Source organism: Diceros bicornis, chromosome 23 (assembly GCF_020826845.1).
Source record: "Diceros bicornis minor isolate mBicDic1 chromosome 23, mDicBic1.mat.cur, whole genome shotgun sequence".
NCBI classification, from domain to species: Eukaryota; Metazoa; Chordata; class Mammalia; order Perissodactyla; family Rhinocerotidae; genus Diceros; species Diceros bicornis.
This window is the reverse complement of record NC_080762.1, coordinates 41,981,468-41,995,545: the sequence shown is the minus strand read 5'-3', so window position 1 is coordinate 41,995,545 and position 14,078 is coordinate 41,981,468. Positions and strand designations below refer to the sequence as shown.

The window sequence follows — 14,078 nt, the reverse complement described above, 5'->3', positions numbered from 1 at the left end:
GTTCACCACCAAAATACTAATCACAAGCCATCACCACACACATGCACTGAATTATCCCTTTCACCCTCCTTCCTCCCCACTTCCCCTCTGGTAACCACCAATCCAATCTCTGTCCCTATGTGTTTGTTTATTGTTGTTATTATCTACTACTTAATGAAGGAAATCATACGGTATTTGACCTTCTCCCTCTGACTTATTTCACTTTGCATTATACCCTCAATGTCCATCCATGTTGTCACAAATGGCTGGATTTCATCGTTTCTTATGGCTGAGTAGTATTCCATTGTGTATATATACCACATCTTCTTTATCCATTCGTCCCTTGATGGGCACTTAGGTTGCTTCCAAGTCTTGGCTATTGTGAATAACACTGCAAAGAACACAGGGGTGTATGTACCTTTACAAATTGGTGTTTTCAAGTTCTTTGGATAAATACCCAACAGTGGAATAGCTGGATCATATGGTAGTTCTATCCTTGAGTTTTGAGGCATCTCCATACTGTTTTCCATAGTGGCTGCACCAGTTTGCACTCCCACCAGCAGTGTATGAGAGTTCCCTTCTCTCCACATCCTCTCCAACACATGTTGTTTCCTGCCTTGTTAATTATAGCCATTCTGACGGGCGTGAGGTGATATCTGATTGTAGTTTTGATTTGCATTTCCCTGATAGTGATTTTGAACATCTTTTCATGTGCCTGTTGGCCATCTGTATATCTTCTTTGGAGAAATGTCTATTCAGGTCTTTTGCCCATTTTTTAATTGGGTTGTTAGTTTTTTTGTTGTTGAGATGCATGTGTTCTTTATATATTTTGGAGATTAAGCCCTTATCAGATGTATGGTTTACAAATATCTTCTCCCAATTGTTAGGTTGTCTTTTCGTTTTGTTGATGATTTCCTTTGCTGTGCAGAAGCTTTTTAGTTTGATGTAGTCCCATTTGTTTATTTTTTCTATTGTTTCTCTTGCCCGGTCAGACATGATGTGTGAAAAGACGTTGCTAAGACCGATGTTGAAGGGCGTACTGTCTATGTTTTCTTCTAGAAGTTTCACAGTTTCAGGTCTTACATTCAAGTCTTTAATCCATTTGGAGTTAATTTTTGTGTATGGTGTAAGGTAAGGGTCTACTTTCAATTTTTTGCATGTGGCTATCCAGTTTTCCCAACACCATTTGTTGAAGAGACTTTCTTTTCCCCATTGTATGTTCTTGGCTCCTTTGTCAAAGGTTAGCTGTCCATAGACGTGTGGGTTTATTTCTGGGCTTTCGATTCTATTCCATTGATCTGTGTGTCTGTTTTTGTGCCGGTACCATGCTGTTTTGGTTACTATAGCTTTGTAGTATATTTTGAAATCAGGGAGTGTGATACCTCCAGCTTTGTTCTTTTTTCTCAGGATTCCTTTAGCTATTCGGGGTCTTTGGTTGTTCCCTATAAATTTTAGGATTCTTTGTTCTATTTCTGTGAAAAATGTTATTGCAACTTTGATAGGGATTGCATTGAATCTATAGATGGCTTTAGGAAGCATGGACATCTTAACTATGTTAATTCTTCTGATCCAAGAGCACAGAATATCTTTCCATTTCTTTGTGTCTTTTTCAATTTCTTTCAGAAATGTTTTATAGTTTTTGGTGTACAGATCTTTCACCTCTTTGGTTAAGTTTATTCCTAGGTATTTTATTCTTTTTGTTGCAATTGTAAATGGGATGGTATTCTTAATTTCTCTTTCTGCTACTTCGTTGTTAGTGTACAGAAATGCAACTGATTTTTGTATGTTGATTTTGTATCCTGCAACTTTACCATATTCGTTTATTACTTCTAAAAGTTTTCTGGTGGATTCTTTAGGGTTCTCTATATATAAAATCATGTCATCTGCAAATAGTGACAGTTTCACTTCTTCCTTTCCAATTTGGATCCCTTTTATTTCTTTCTCTTGCCTGATTGCTCTGGCTAGGACTTCTAGTACTATGTTAAATAGGAGTGGTGACAGTGGGCATCCTTGTCTGGTTCCTGTTCTTAGAGGGATAGCTTTCAGTTTTTCACCATTGAGGATGATATTAGCTGTGGGTTTCTCATATATGGTCTTTATTATGTTGAGATACTTTCCTTCTATACCCATTTGATTCAGAGTTTTTATCATAAATGGATGCTGTATCTTGTCAAATGCTTTCTCTGCATCTATTGAGATGATCATGTGATTTTTATTCTTCATTTTATTAATGTGGTGTATTACGTTGATTGATTTGCGAATCTTGAACCATCCCTGCATACCTGGAATAAATCCCACTTGATCATGGGGTATAATCTTTTTAATGTATTGTTGTATGCAATTTGCTAGTATTTTGTTGAGGATTTTTGCATCGATGTTCATCAGTGATATTGGCCTGTAATTTTCTTTTTTTGTGTTGTCCTTGTCTGGTTTTGGTATCAGGGTAATGTCGGCTTCATAGAATGAGTTAGGGAGCTTCCCCCCATCCTCAATTTTTTGGAAGAGTTTGAGAAGAATAGGTATTAAGTCTTCTTTGAATGTTTGGTAGAATTCACCAGGGAAGCCGTCTGGTCCTGGACTTTTATTTTTGGGGAGGTTTTTGATTACTGTTTCCATCTCCTTACTGGTGATTGGTCTATTTAAATTCTCTACCTCTTCTTGATCCAGTTTTGGAAGGTTGTATGATTCTAAGCATTTATCCATTTCTTCCAGATTGTCGAATTGGTTGGCATATAGCTTTTCATAGTATTCTCTTATAATCTTTTGTATTTCTGAGGTGTCTGTTGTAACCTCTCCTCTTTCATTTCTGATTTTACTTATTTGTGCCTTCTCTCTTTTTTTCTTGGTGAGTCTAGCTGAAGGTTTGTCAATTTTGTTTATCCTTTCAAAGAACCAGCTCTTGGTTTTATTAATTTTTTCTATTGTTTTTTTGGTCTCTATTTCATTTATTTCTGCTCTGATTTTATTATTTCCCTTCTTCTACTGATTTTGGGCTTGGTTTGTTCTTCTTTTTCCAGTTCCTTCAGGTGCATTGTTAGATTGTTTATTTGAGATTTTTCTTGTTTGTTGAGATAGAACTGTATCGCTATAAAGTTCCCTCTTAGAACCGCTTTTGCTGTATCCCATAAATTCTGGCATGTCGTATTTTCATTTTCATTTGTCTCCAGGTATTTTTTGATTTCTTCGTTAACCCAGTCGTTGTTCAGTAGCATTTTGTTTAATCTCCATGTATTTGTGGCTTTTCTGATTTTCTTCCTATAGTTGATTTCTAGTTTCATACCGTTGTGGTCAGAAAAGATGCTTGGTATTACTTCAATCTTCTTAAATTTATGGAGACTTGTTTTGTGTCCTAATATGTGATCAATCCTGGAGAACGTTCCATGTGCATTTGAAAAGAACGTGTACTCTTCTGTTTTTGGATGGAATGCTCTGTATATATCTACTAGGTCCATCTGTTCTAGTGTGTCGTTTTAGGCCAATGTTTCCTTATTGATCTTCTGATGATCTATCCGTTGGTGTAAGTGGAGTGTTGAAGTCCCCTACTATTATTGTGTTACTGTCTATTTCTGTTTTTATGTCTATAATAATTACTTTATATATTTAGGTGCACCTACATTGGGTGAGTAGATATTTACAAGTGTTATATCCTCTTGTTGGATTGTTCCCTTGATCATTATGTAATGCCCTTCTTTGTCTCTTTTTACAGTTTTTGTTTTAAAATCTATTTTGTCTGATATGAGAACTACTACCCCAGCTTTCTTTTCATTGCCATTTGCGTGGAGTATCTTTTTCCATCCCTTCACTTTCAGTTTGTGAGTGTCTTTAGGTCTGAAGTGTGTTTCTTGTATGCAGCATATATATGGGTCTTGTTTTTTTATTCAGTCAGCCACCCTATGCCTTTTAATGGAGCATTTAGTCCATTGACGTTTAAAGTAGCTATGGATAAGTATGTACTTACTGCCATTTTTTAACTTTTTTTTTTTTCTCAGTGTTTTAGTAGTCCTTCTCTGTTCCTTTCTTCTTCTATACAGAATTGATGGTCACTTTAGTTTGACCTCTGTCTGAAAGCTGTACTCTTTAACTCCCCTCCTCCCTCTTTTATGTTTTTGATATCATATCTAACCTCTTTTTTGTGCATTTGTATCCATTACGTTCTTATCATGGAAATAGATAATTTTTCCTATTTGTGGTCTTCTCTTTTCCCCTTAAATCAGTCCCTTTAACATTTCTTGTAGCACTGGTTTCTTGGTGACAAACTCCTTTAATTTTTGCTTGTCTGGGAAATTTTTGATCCCTCCTTCCATTTTGAATGATAATCTTCCAGGTAGAGTATTCTTGGCTGTAAGTTTTTTCCTTTTAGCACTTTAAATATATGGTGCCACTCTCTTCTAGCCTGTAAGGTTTCTGCTGAGAAGTCAGCTGATAGCCTTATGGGGTTTCCTTTGTATGTAACTTGACATTATCTTGCGGCTTTTAGGATTCTCTCTTTATCTTTAATTCTGGACATTTTGATTATGATGTGTCTTGGTGTGGGCCTCTTTGGGTTTATCTTGTTTGGGGCTCTCTGTGCTTCCTGTACCTGGATGTCTGTTTCCTTCTTTAGGTTAGGGAAGTTTTCATTTATTATTTCTTGAAATAGATTCTCTGCCCCCTTGTCTCACTCTTCTCCTTCCGGGACACCTATAACACGGATGTTAGTGCGCTTGATGTTGTCCCAGAGGTCCCTTAGACTGTCCTCACTCTTTTTAATTCCTTTCTCTTTTACCTGTTCAGCTTGGGTAATTTCTTCTAGTCTTTCATCTAGCTCACAGATCCATTCTTCTGTATCCTCTACTCTGCTTTTGAGTCCCTCTAATGAATTTTTCATTTCCAGTATTGTATTCTTCATTTCTGATTGGTTCTTTTTTATATCTTCCATTTCTTTGTTGACATTCTCACTGAGTTCATCTATTCTTCTCCCCAGATCAGTGAACATCCTTAACACTCTTTGTTTGAACTCTCTGTCAGGTAGGTTGCTCATTTCTGTTTCACTTAGTTCCTTTTCTGGGGTTTTGTCCTGTTCCCTTACTTCGAATGTATTCCTTTGCCTCCTCATTTTGCCTCTTTCCCTGTGCTTGTGTCTACGTATTAGGTAGGTGAGCTTCGCCTCCTGCTCTTGGATAGGTGACCTTATGTAAGTGATGGCTTAGGAGACCTGCAGTGTTCTTCCCTCAGTTCTCAATGTTCCAGGGGTGACCCTTATGTGGGCTACGTGTGTCCTTCTGTTGTGGCCTGTTTGCTCTCCCTGTAGGTGCCTAGGGAGGCCGAGTTATGCTCCTGGCCAGCTGTTGTAATGCTCAGCTGCTTGTAGTTGTTGTGGACCCTTCAGTCTCTTTATCAGGTGTGGGGAGCCCCAGCACAGTTGGCTGCAAGATCTAATACCACATTTGTGTTGCAATATTTCTTTTAAGTGAGTAGGCCCCCAGCGTGGCAGGTTGTTAGGCTCAGGGCCTTACAATTGCTGTAAGCCTCCAGCCTTTAGGTCTCTGGTCAGCTCTCTGAGGATTGCAGCTGGGTGGGGCTGGCCTCAGGCACAGGAGCACCCAATTGTTTCAGACTTTGGAAGGTGGGGCAAACCTCCTATGTGGGTCTTTGAGAAGCACAAGTCTTCTGCAGCTGACAAGCCCTGTTGCCCACAGGTCCACACACACAGTCAACACAGTCCTGCCCCGTGTGCGTGCCCTGACCTCCTGAAGTGGACCCAGTCTCTCCACGGCGGGAGCCCCACACACTCCACCACTGCCTCGCACTCTCCACCCGCTCCTTGTGCACGCCCTACCCCACTGAAGTTGGCTCAGTTGCCAGGCTGCAGAGAATCCAGTCACCAATCTGTGCAGGCCCACAAGTTGCCTGAGGGCTTGTTGTTGGATGGGGCCAGTCTCTAGGGTGGGCTGCCTGCCCTGGCTGAGCTGGATTAAATCGGTGCTCTAGCGGGTGGGGCAGACCCTGGGCTAGCAGGCCCCAGGGAGAACTCCAATGGCGTCTGTGTCAGCACACTCACACCAGGCCACAACAATGGCCACTGCCAATGTCCCAGTCCCTGGAGAGGTCTCACCCCTCACCGAGATGCACTCTGGGCCTATCAGGTGAGTCTCTTTTCACCACAGCACTGTGCACCTTTCTTTCTGGTGATTTTAGGTTGCTTTCTGAAACGGGTGAGTTTGTGCGCGGGCCCTTTAAGAGCCGGTTTTAGTTTCTTTGTGAACCGGGTTTTCTGGGGCTGCTCCCCAATGTTTTAGTAGCAGGCAAAGTCAGATATTATGCCACTCATCTCGATTGTGCTGGGTCCACAAAATGCCCACAGCGGGGGCGCTCCGGGTCCAGGGAGGCTGCGTACCTGTGAGCTGCTCCTGGCGGCTGTGAAGCTGGCGGCTTGTGAAGGCGGCGTTTTTCCTCTCCAGAAGGGAGTCTCTGCCGCTTCCACCTCAGTTAGGATTGTCCGTTGTTGCAGGAGTTCCTCTCATCCAGTTTTCAGTTCCGTCTCAGGGGTAATTTTTCCACGAGTAGTTGTGAATTGGCTGTGTCCACGGGAGGAGGTGAGTTCAGAGTCTGCTTACGCCGTCATCTTGAGTTCCCCCTCCCATTTAGGTCTTCTTTAATGTCTCTCAATAAAGTTGTATCTATTTTTCTTCTCAGAGATTCTCATATCTGTGTTAGATTGATTCTTAGTCACTTCATTTAAAAAAATCTGATTGTAAATATTTAAACATTTTATTTTATCATTTTTTTTCCATCTATTGAGATGGTCATATCATATTTTTCCCCCTTTTATCTGTTAATATGGTGAATTACTTTGATTGATTTTCAAATGTTAAATCAAACTTAGATTTCTTGAATAAATCCCACTTAGTCACAATGCACCATCTATTATATATAGGCTGGATTTCATTTGCCACTGCTGTGCTTTGGATTGTTGGATCTATGTTCATGAGTGAGTTTGGCTTGTAAATTTCTTTCTTGTACTGTCCATGCAGGTTTTGTTATCAGGGTTATGCGGGCATCATTAAATGAATTAGGACAGTATTTCATCCTTCCCTCCACCCACCATTTTCTGGATGAGTTTGGGTAATATTGGAATTATTGCTTTTTGATTATTTGGTAGAAATTGCTAGAGAAGTAATCTTGGCCTGGAGTTTTCTTTGTGGAAAGATTTTTGAGTGCTGATTCAATGTTTCTAATAATTATATAACTATTGATATTTTCTATTTTTTTCTTAAGTCTGTTTTTCAAATTTAAGTTTTCTATATAGTCATCTATTTCCCACTGAGGACTGAATACTTGGAAATAAATTTGAAAATAAATTTTCAAATCTATTGGCATGAAGTTGTTTATAATAGCTTCTTTGAAAAAGAAATTTGCAGGATATAAAGTGGGGTCTACTTTTTTATTCCTGGTAATGATTATTTGTGCTTTCTTTAATGTTTTCAAAGAACCAACTTTTAGATTTTTTTATTCTATTATATGTTTGTCTACTTTATTATTTTTTTATCTTATCTTTATTTCTTTATCCCCTTCGTTCTACTTCTGTTGGGCTCCTTTTAAACTTTTTAGATGGATGTTTGCTACATTAATTTTGAAACTTTTTTAAACTGATGAACACATTTAAGCAACAATTTTCTTTTAAGTACTGCTTTAACTGCATCACCGCAAGTTTTATGTGTAATATATTATCATTCAGTTTAAAATACTTTCTAAATTCCTTCATGATTTCTTCTTTGACATATGGGACACTTGTAAGTTTATTTAGCATATTTTCACATGCACAGGTCTTTGTTTTTTATTCTAGAGTAATTCCCCTTTGGTCAGAGAACATGTTATGTATTTTTTCAATCCTTTGAAAACTGTTGGGACTTAACCCTGTGGCTCAGGGTATGCTCAACTTTTATAAATGTTCCATGTGTGTTCAGAAAGGATGTGCACAATGCGATTGTTAGGTGCAACGTTTTAAATATACTCATTAAGTTTTTTTTCTATTGTATCATGTATGGAAAGAGATATGTTAAAATCTGCCATCATGAATGTGGATTGGTCTATTTCTCTTTGAAATTCTTTCTATTTTTTACCTTATATATTTTGAGAAATATGTTATTAGGTGCACACAAAGTAAAATTGTTATATCTTCTTGGTGAATAAAATTTTTTTATCCATATGAATTGGCCCACTCTATCTCTAATAAAATCTTTAGCTTTAATGTCCATTTTTGACTATTAATATAGCTATACTAGTTTTCTTCTTGAGTGGTATTTGTGTTCTATAACTTTTTCCATCTTTACTTTCAAGCTTTCTGGATTTTTTGTCTTAGATTTGTCTGTTATAAAGAGTATATAGTTGGATTGCAAGTTTTTTTTTCCCAGTTTTGAAATCTGTCTTTTTACTAGAGCATTTAGTGCATTTGTATTTCACATAACTGCTCATATATGGGGTTTAAATCCAGCATTTTATTTTGTGCTTTCCATTTATCATACTTGTTGAATAGTTTGTTTGGTCTTCTCTCTAGACTTCTTTTGAATAGATTTTCTACCTTTCCATTTCTTCTCATAATATTTCAAAATATATGCACATTTTATCTTCTTTTAGTGATTACTCTGAAAATTACAATATGCCTTCTTAGCTTCCCGATGTCTAAATTTAATGGTAGATAAAACAAAGCAACTTAGACTACTTTAATTCCACTTACCCCCTTTCAACCTATATATAACTGTTGTGTATTTTAGTTCTATCTCTTTTATCCAAAGAAGACATTTTTTACAGTGATTTTTTAAAAAAAGGTTCCTAAATATTACATTTTCTTTTTTGTGTGTGAGGAAGATCATCCCTGAGCTAACATCCATGCTAATCCTCCTCTTTTCGCTGAGGAAGACTGGCTCTGAGCTAACATCCGTGCTCATCTTCCTTCACTTTATGTGGGACGCCGCCCCAACATGGCCTGACAAGCGGTGCATCAGTGCGCGCCCGGGGATCCGAACCCGGGCCACCAACAGTGGAGCATGCACACTTAACTGCTACGCCACGGGGCCATCCCCTAAATATTACAACTTTTTTTGCTTTTCATTCCTTACTGTTTCTCAGAACCCACGTCTGAGCTAGATTTACTTGTACCTGAAGTACACCCACTGGAATTTCCTTTAGTTGAAATGTGCTGGTAGTTTGCTCTCTCAGTATTTTGATTGTCTGAAAATGTCTTTATTTTGCTTTCATTCTTGAAAGATATTTTCAATAGATGTAGAATTCTGGGTGGACAGAAGACAGATATCAATACATTCTCTTATGGCTTCTATTGTTGCTACCGAGTAAGTAGATAGTCAAGTAATCACATATTGGAAGATGATTTTTATTATCTGGATGCTTTTAAGACTTTCTATTTGGCTTCAACCTTCTGTAATTTCACTGTGGTGTATACATACATGAATACAACTTCTATTTATCCTGCTTGTAATTTATGGGGCTTCCTGGATCTATGATGTGGTCTCTATTGTTAGTTTGGAATATTCTGAGTCATTATTTATTCAAATATTGCCTCTGATACACTCTCTCCTTGCTTTCAGGGACTTCTGAGATGGTATGAGTGGGGTTGGGGGAGAGAGTGTAGGGGAAAAAGAATCCTGATTGGGAGATAAGTAGCATAGTTATTATTAACTGTCAGTAAAGCTAACATTTATTGAGCCCTGACTGTTTCATACTTCACAAACATATTTTACGTGTGTGTATTAGTTATCTAGCTTGCATGACACATTACCCCAAAACTTAGTAATTCAAACTGCTGTGTATTGTTTCACAGTTTCTGAGAGTTAGGAGTCCAGGAATGGCTTAGTTGAGTGGTTCTGGCTCAGAATCTCTCAGAAAGTTGCAGCCAAGCTGTTGGCCAGGGCAGCAGCCATCTGAAGGCTTGACAGGGGCTGGAGGATCTTCTAAGCTCATGCAGTGGTTGCTGGCAGGACTCTTCAGTCCCTTGCTGGCTGTTCTGATGCGAGCTTTAGCTTATGTCCAGTCTACACTTTTTTGCTATTCAGGACCCTGTAGACAAAAACAGGGTACTTAGCATTAGTTGCCCTGAGAATAAGGCCAAAGTTAGCAAACTTTAAAGAAATTAAAATTTATAAAATTGGTCAAGGTCATTTATCACTTCTTTTAGTCTAGTTGTTGTTTGGTTTTTAATAGTCATCTTTATTAATTTTATCCTGAATGTGCACATGAAATGTTATGGATCAGAGACAGATTTCTTATGAATTACTTCACAGTAAATAATAAAAGCATGAGCTCCCCCTGTCTCAGGCCTTATCCCTGGGGCACATTGATGAAAACCAGGTCAGATGTCCTAAGTGAATAGCCAGACACTCCATAGGTGAGAATTGAAGGGGAAGGAGGCCGCTGTCCCCTGTCCTCCCAGAAGGATCTCCTTGGACATGGAATGGGCCTGAGTACTAACTCCAACCCTTTTGTATGCTAATAAAATCTCTCCAGGAGCCAGATAGTCCCACATGTCTTCGACCTAGAGAAGTCTTCAAGTTCTGGTGTTCATCTCTTTTGACATGTAAATACCTAGGAAGATAAAGCTTCAGTCCTCCTGTCATCTTTGGTTGTAACATAGATGCCTATCCTGGGATGTAACTGTTTGGCTTTGAGGGAGACCAAAGAAGTTTTAATCTAATCTTTATTTATGTGAAAATGTTTCTATGAGAAGTGAAAGCAAAAATTGTCTATTTTTATAGCTTATGTGTTTCCATGGCTCAAGAGGCTAGGAATTTTTACAGGAATACTGAGAAGTCCTGGGAAGTTTTATTTCTCCATAGTTGTCCTCCCCACTGGCCTGAGGAATGTCTGTTGTGCCACCTTGCCCTAAAAAGTGAGCTCTTCAATTTGTGTCTCTACCTCTTCTCCATGGGTTCTTGGGCTTATTACTGGAGAGGAATTACTCTCCTCTAATTATAAAAGACAATGAAATATTTTTCCTGGAACTCTTAAAAAGAATGAAATGCTCCTAGGCACATCAATGGAAAACATTTTTTTTTTTTGTAAAAATCTTTGTTTTCCCTTGAAATCCAAACTGGTCATTTTGCCCACAGATTCCTTCCTAGAAGACCAGCTGTTAATTACTTATTCTCATAGAATGATCGAATATCATTGTATTAGTAAACTATTGCTGAGGTAATGCTACCTAACAAACAAGCCCCAAAACCTTCATGGCTTACAAAATAAGCATTTATTTTTTGTTCTGTATTTTATAGAGTTTGGCTGAAATCAGCTGGGCTTGGTTTCAGACTGCAGATTGGATTCAACTCTGCTCCACATAATTCTTTATTCTGGGAAGAGTGACAACTTGTGGCATGTTCTTGTCACAGTGGAGGCAGAGAAACAAGAGGATGAACAGATAAACCATGTTTCTTAAGGCCTTACCACAGAACTGGCACACTTTCACCCACATCATTGGCCAAAGTCAGTCATCTCATCATGCCAACATCAATGGGTGGGGAAGTGTTCTTTGCCCATAGTGGGCAATAATTCACAGACTCCTGGCAAAGGGCATGGATGTATGATTCTTTTAAGGGAGGGAACAAATGTTGAAAAAATATAATCTAATCTGTTATACTCAAGTTTTGAAGTTTAGGCCAGCTTAGAAGTCTCCTAAATTCAACTTACCAGTGGATGTTTGAAACTAGAGTTTGTTGCTTAGGAGATATGTAGCAGAAAAAATGTGGCAGACATGGCTAGCTATCCACCAAAAATGTGTGGTCTCCCTTCCAGGGAGAGATGTTTTTGCTGGGAAGCAGACACCCAACAGGGAATACATATCCCAGACCCTTTTGCATCCAGGTGCAGCCATGTGACTAGTTTTCACTAATGGAATGAGAGTAAATAGGTATCACTTCTGTTTTGAAGTGCTAGAATGTCTTGTTCATATCACTTCCCCTTCCACTGCTAGAGGCAGAAGACATTGAGATCCCAGAGGAAGATGAAACCCTGAGATCCACAGAAACCTTGGTTCTTCAGTTATCCTATGGGGAAAAGCCACTTGCTATCCAGAAACACCTACACCGGACTGATACATGAATGATGAATATGTTGAGCCCACGGAATTTTGGAATTTATTTGTTACAATAGCTTGTATCATCTTCACTATTCTAAGTAATTCAGGAAGAAAAGTGTTTAAAGTCATGTGGCAGCTGTGTGAGGTAACAGGAAAACAATAACCATCTAGATTTGAAGTTAGTTTATAGCTTCTGATCCTGCTCTGTTGATAAGGAACTGCTTGATGCTAAAGACGGTTTTAAAAACAATGAGTTTTGGGTTAGTTATCTTTAAGATGTCTCTCAGCTTTAAGATCTTATGATTTTGAAGAAGGGCTTTCCATAGTCTTCAGAGTACATGGAGCAGAAACAGTGTTCTCCCTTAAGTGTCTTGTGCAGCTCTCTGACAGACAGAAAATGGGCAGGCGCTCTTCTGTGAGAGAAAGAACAAGAGAGAGTAGGTTTTCATCCCAAAACAATGCCCTACAGTGATGCGAACCCCAGCACCAGAAATGAATTAGAAATCTCTGGTGCAGTTTCGTTAAGTGGCCTTGGGTAAATCATTTAAGTTCTTTGAGCCTTGGTTCCCATCCACATAACAGAGATATAAGAGTGACTTTGCAGCAGGATTGTGAAAAGTAAATGAGCTATTATACAAAAATTTCATAGCACAGCAATTGGAACACAATGATCCCCCAATAAATGCCTATGATTGCAGTTATTCTTGTCTAGATTAGATTAGAGGTACAGGCTCTCTCCGGGTATAGGGTACTCATGGGACTGAAGAATTGAATGATTAAATCCCAGGAAAGGTTGAAAAAGTTGTCTTTGTGGAGACCTAGAATCATGATAATGAAACCCAAATAACATAGATCTATCACTGCAAATCCACTGGGCCTGGAAATGACAGGAGAAGGTACCTACACTGTCAGCATCTTAATGCATCAGAGAACCGTAAACGAATTTCCTTCCTATGCTGTCCAAGCATACAAGGTGGTGGTGAGAGACTGCACAGGGAGGCCATGTATTTGAGCAATCATCAGGGACTTGTTTGCCTTGTTCTGCTTTTGATTGCCATCAAAAAAAGCAAGGAGGCCAATGCAACTTTATAATTTAAAATAATAATAATCAGATAAATATTAGAAAAATGCTTGAGAGTAGTAATTCCGATCTACTGTTTTTAATGACCATTAGCTCCCGGCTGGCAGAAAGCAGCTGGTGCCTGCTTCTTCAAGAGAGACTCATTGTGTCACTCTGGGCCACATAGTGTGAGTTGCTTATTGAGGGCAGATGGGAGCTGTAGGCCCCTTTGTACCAGGGAGGCTCTTAAATACGAGAAGGACTGAATTCTGCTTGGAGATCAATTAGGCAAAGTTAAAAATTCCCTTGAGAGAACATATGGGTCCCCTGAGCCATATTCAAATAGCCAGATCTTCCCAGCATTAAGGATACTCAGTGCTATCTTTCTCATCTTCTTGTCTCAATGGGATCTTTTCTCTAAGTTGTCACCTTACGTTATAATTTCTGATATAAGTTTTATTTGTTTTGCATGCACAAATTGCTTCCCTATGTAGACTACAAAGTCTTTGAGAGAGGGGCTATTTCAGGTAATTCTAAGGATCTCCAAATGTGACTAGCAAAGGGCTAACTATCAGGAGTTCATTAATAAAGACTAATTGAAATGAGTTTCCAACCACCCGTGCAGAGGACATGCTGCATTTTTCATTTGGTAAAATTGGGTCATTTTTGAGCTGTTAAGGCAATATTGAAGGTCTCTTAAGTATGTAAATTCTGAATTAACATTTCTATTTTGTCCTAACTCAGCGGCACAAGATTCCCTGAGTTGCCCACCAGGTATAATGAGAACTGTTGTGGAACTTTGGGAGTTGAGAGAAAGAAAAGTTAATCTGGGAAGTTCTTGAATCTCTGAGTTCAACTCTGAGTGACAAATACTAGAGTCAGTGTTTTCCAAACTGCCAGTAATAAGCATTTTCAAAAGCCTATTTTTTTTAAAAAACTATGCTGGTTTAAAAGATGTAATTTGAACATAAGAGA

At 38.7% G+C, this 14,078-nt stretch overlaps 1 long non-coding RNA gene across 1 annotated transcript in view; it reads left to right on the top strand.

The window, feature by feature from the left end:
- Window positions 1-5,790: 5,790 nt before the first annotated feature.
- Window positions 5,791-14,078, top strand: part of LOC131420682 (uncharacterized) — a 61,931-nt gene continuing 53,643 nt past the window's right edge. Inside the window, exon 1 of the long non-coding RNA XR_009223614.1 lies at window positions 5,791-6,104. This is a non-coding gene — a long non-coding RNA (uncharacterized LOC131420682). The remainder of the gene's footprint in view (window positions 6,105-14,078) is intronic.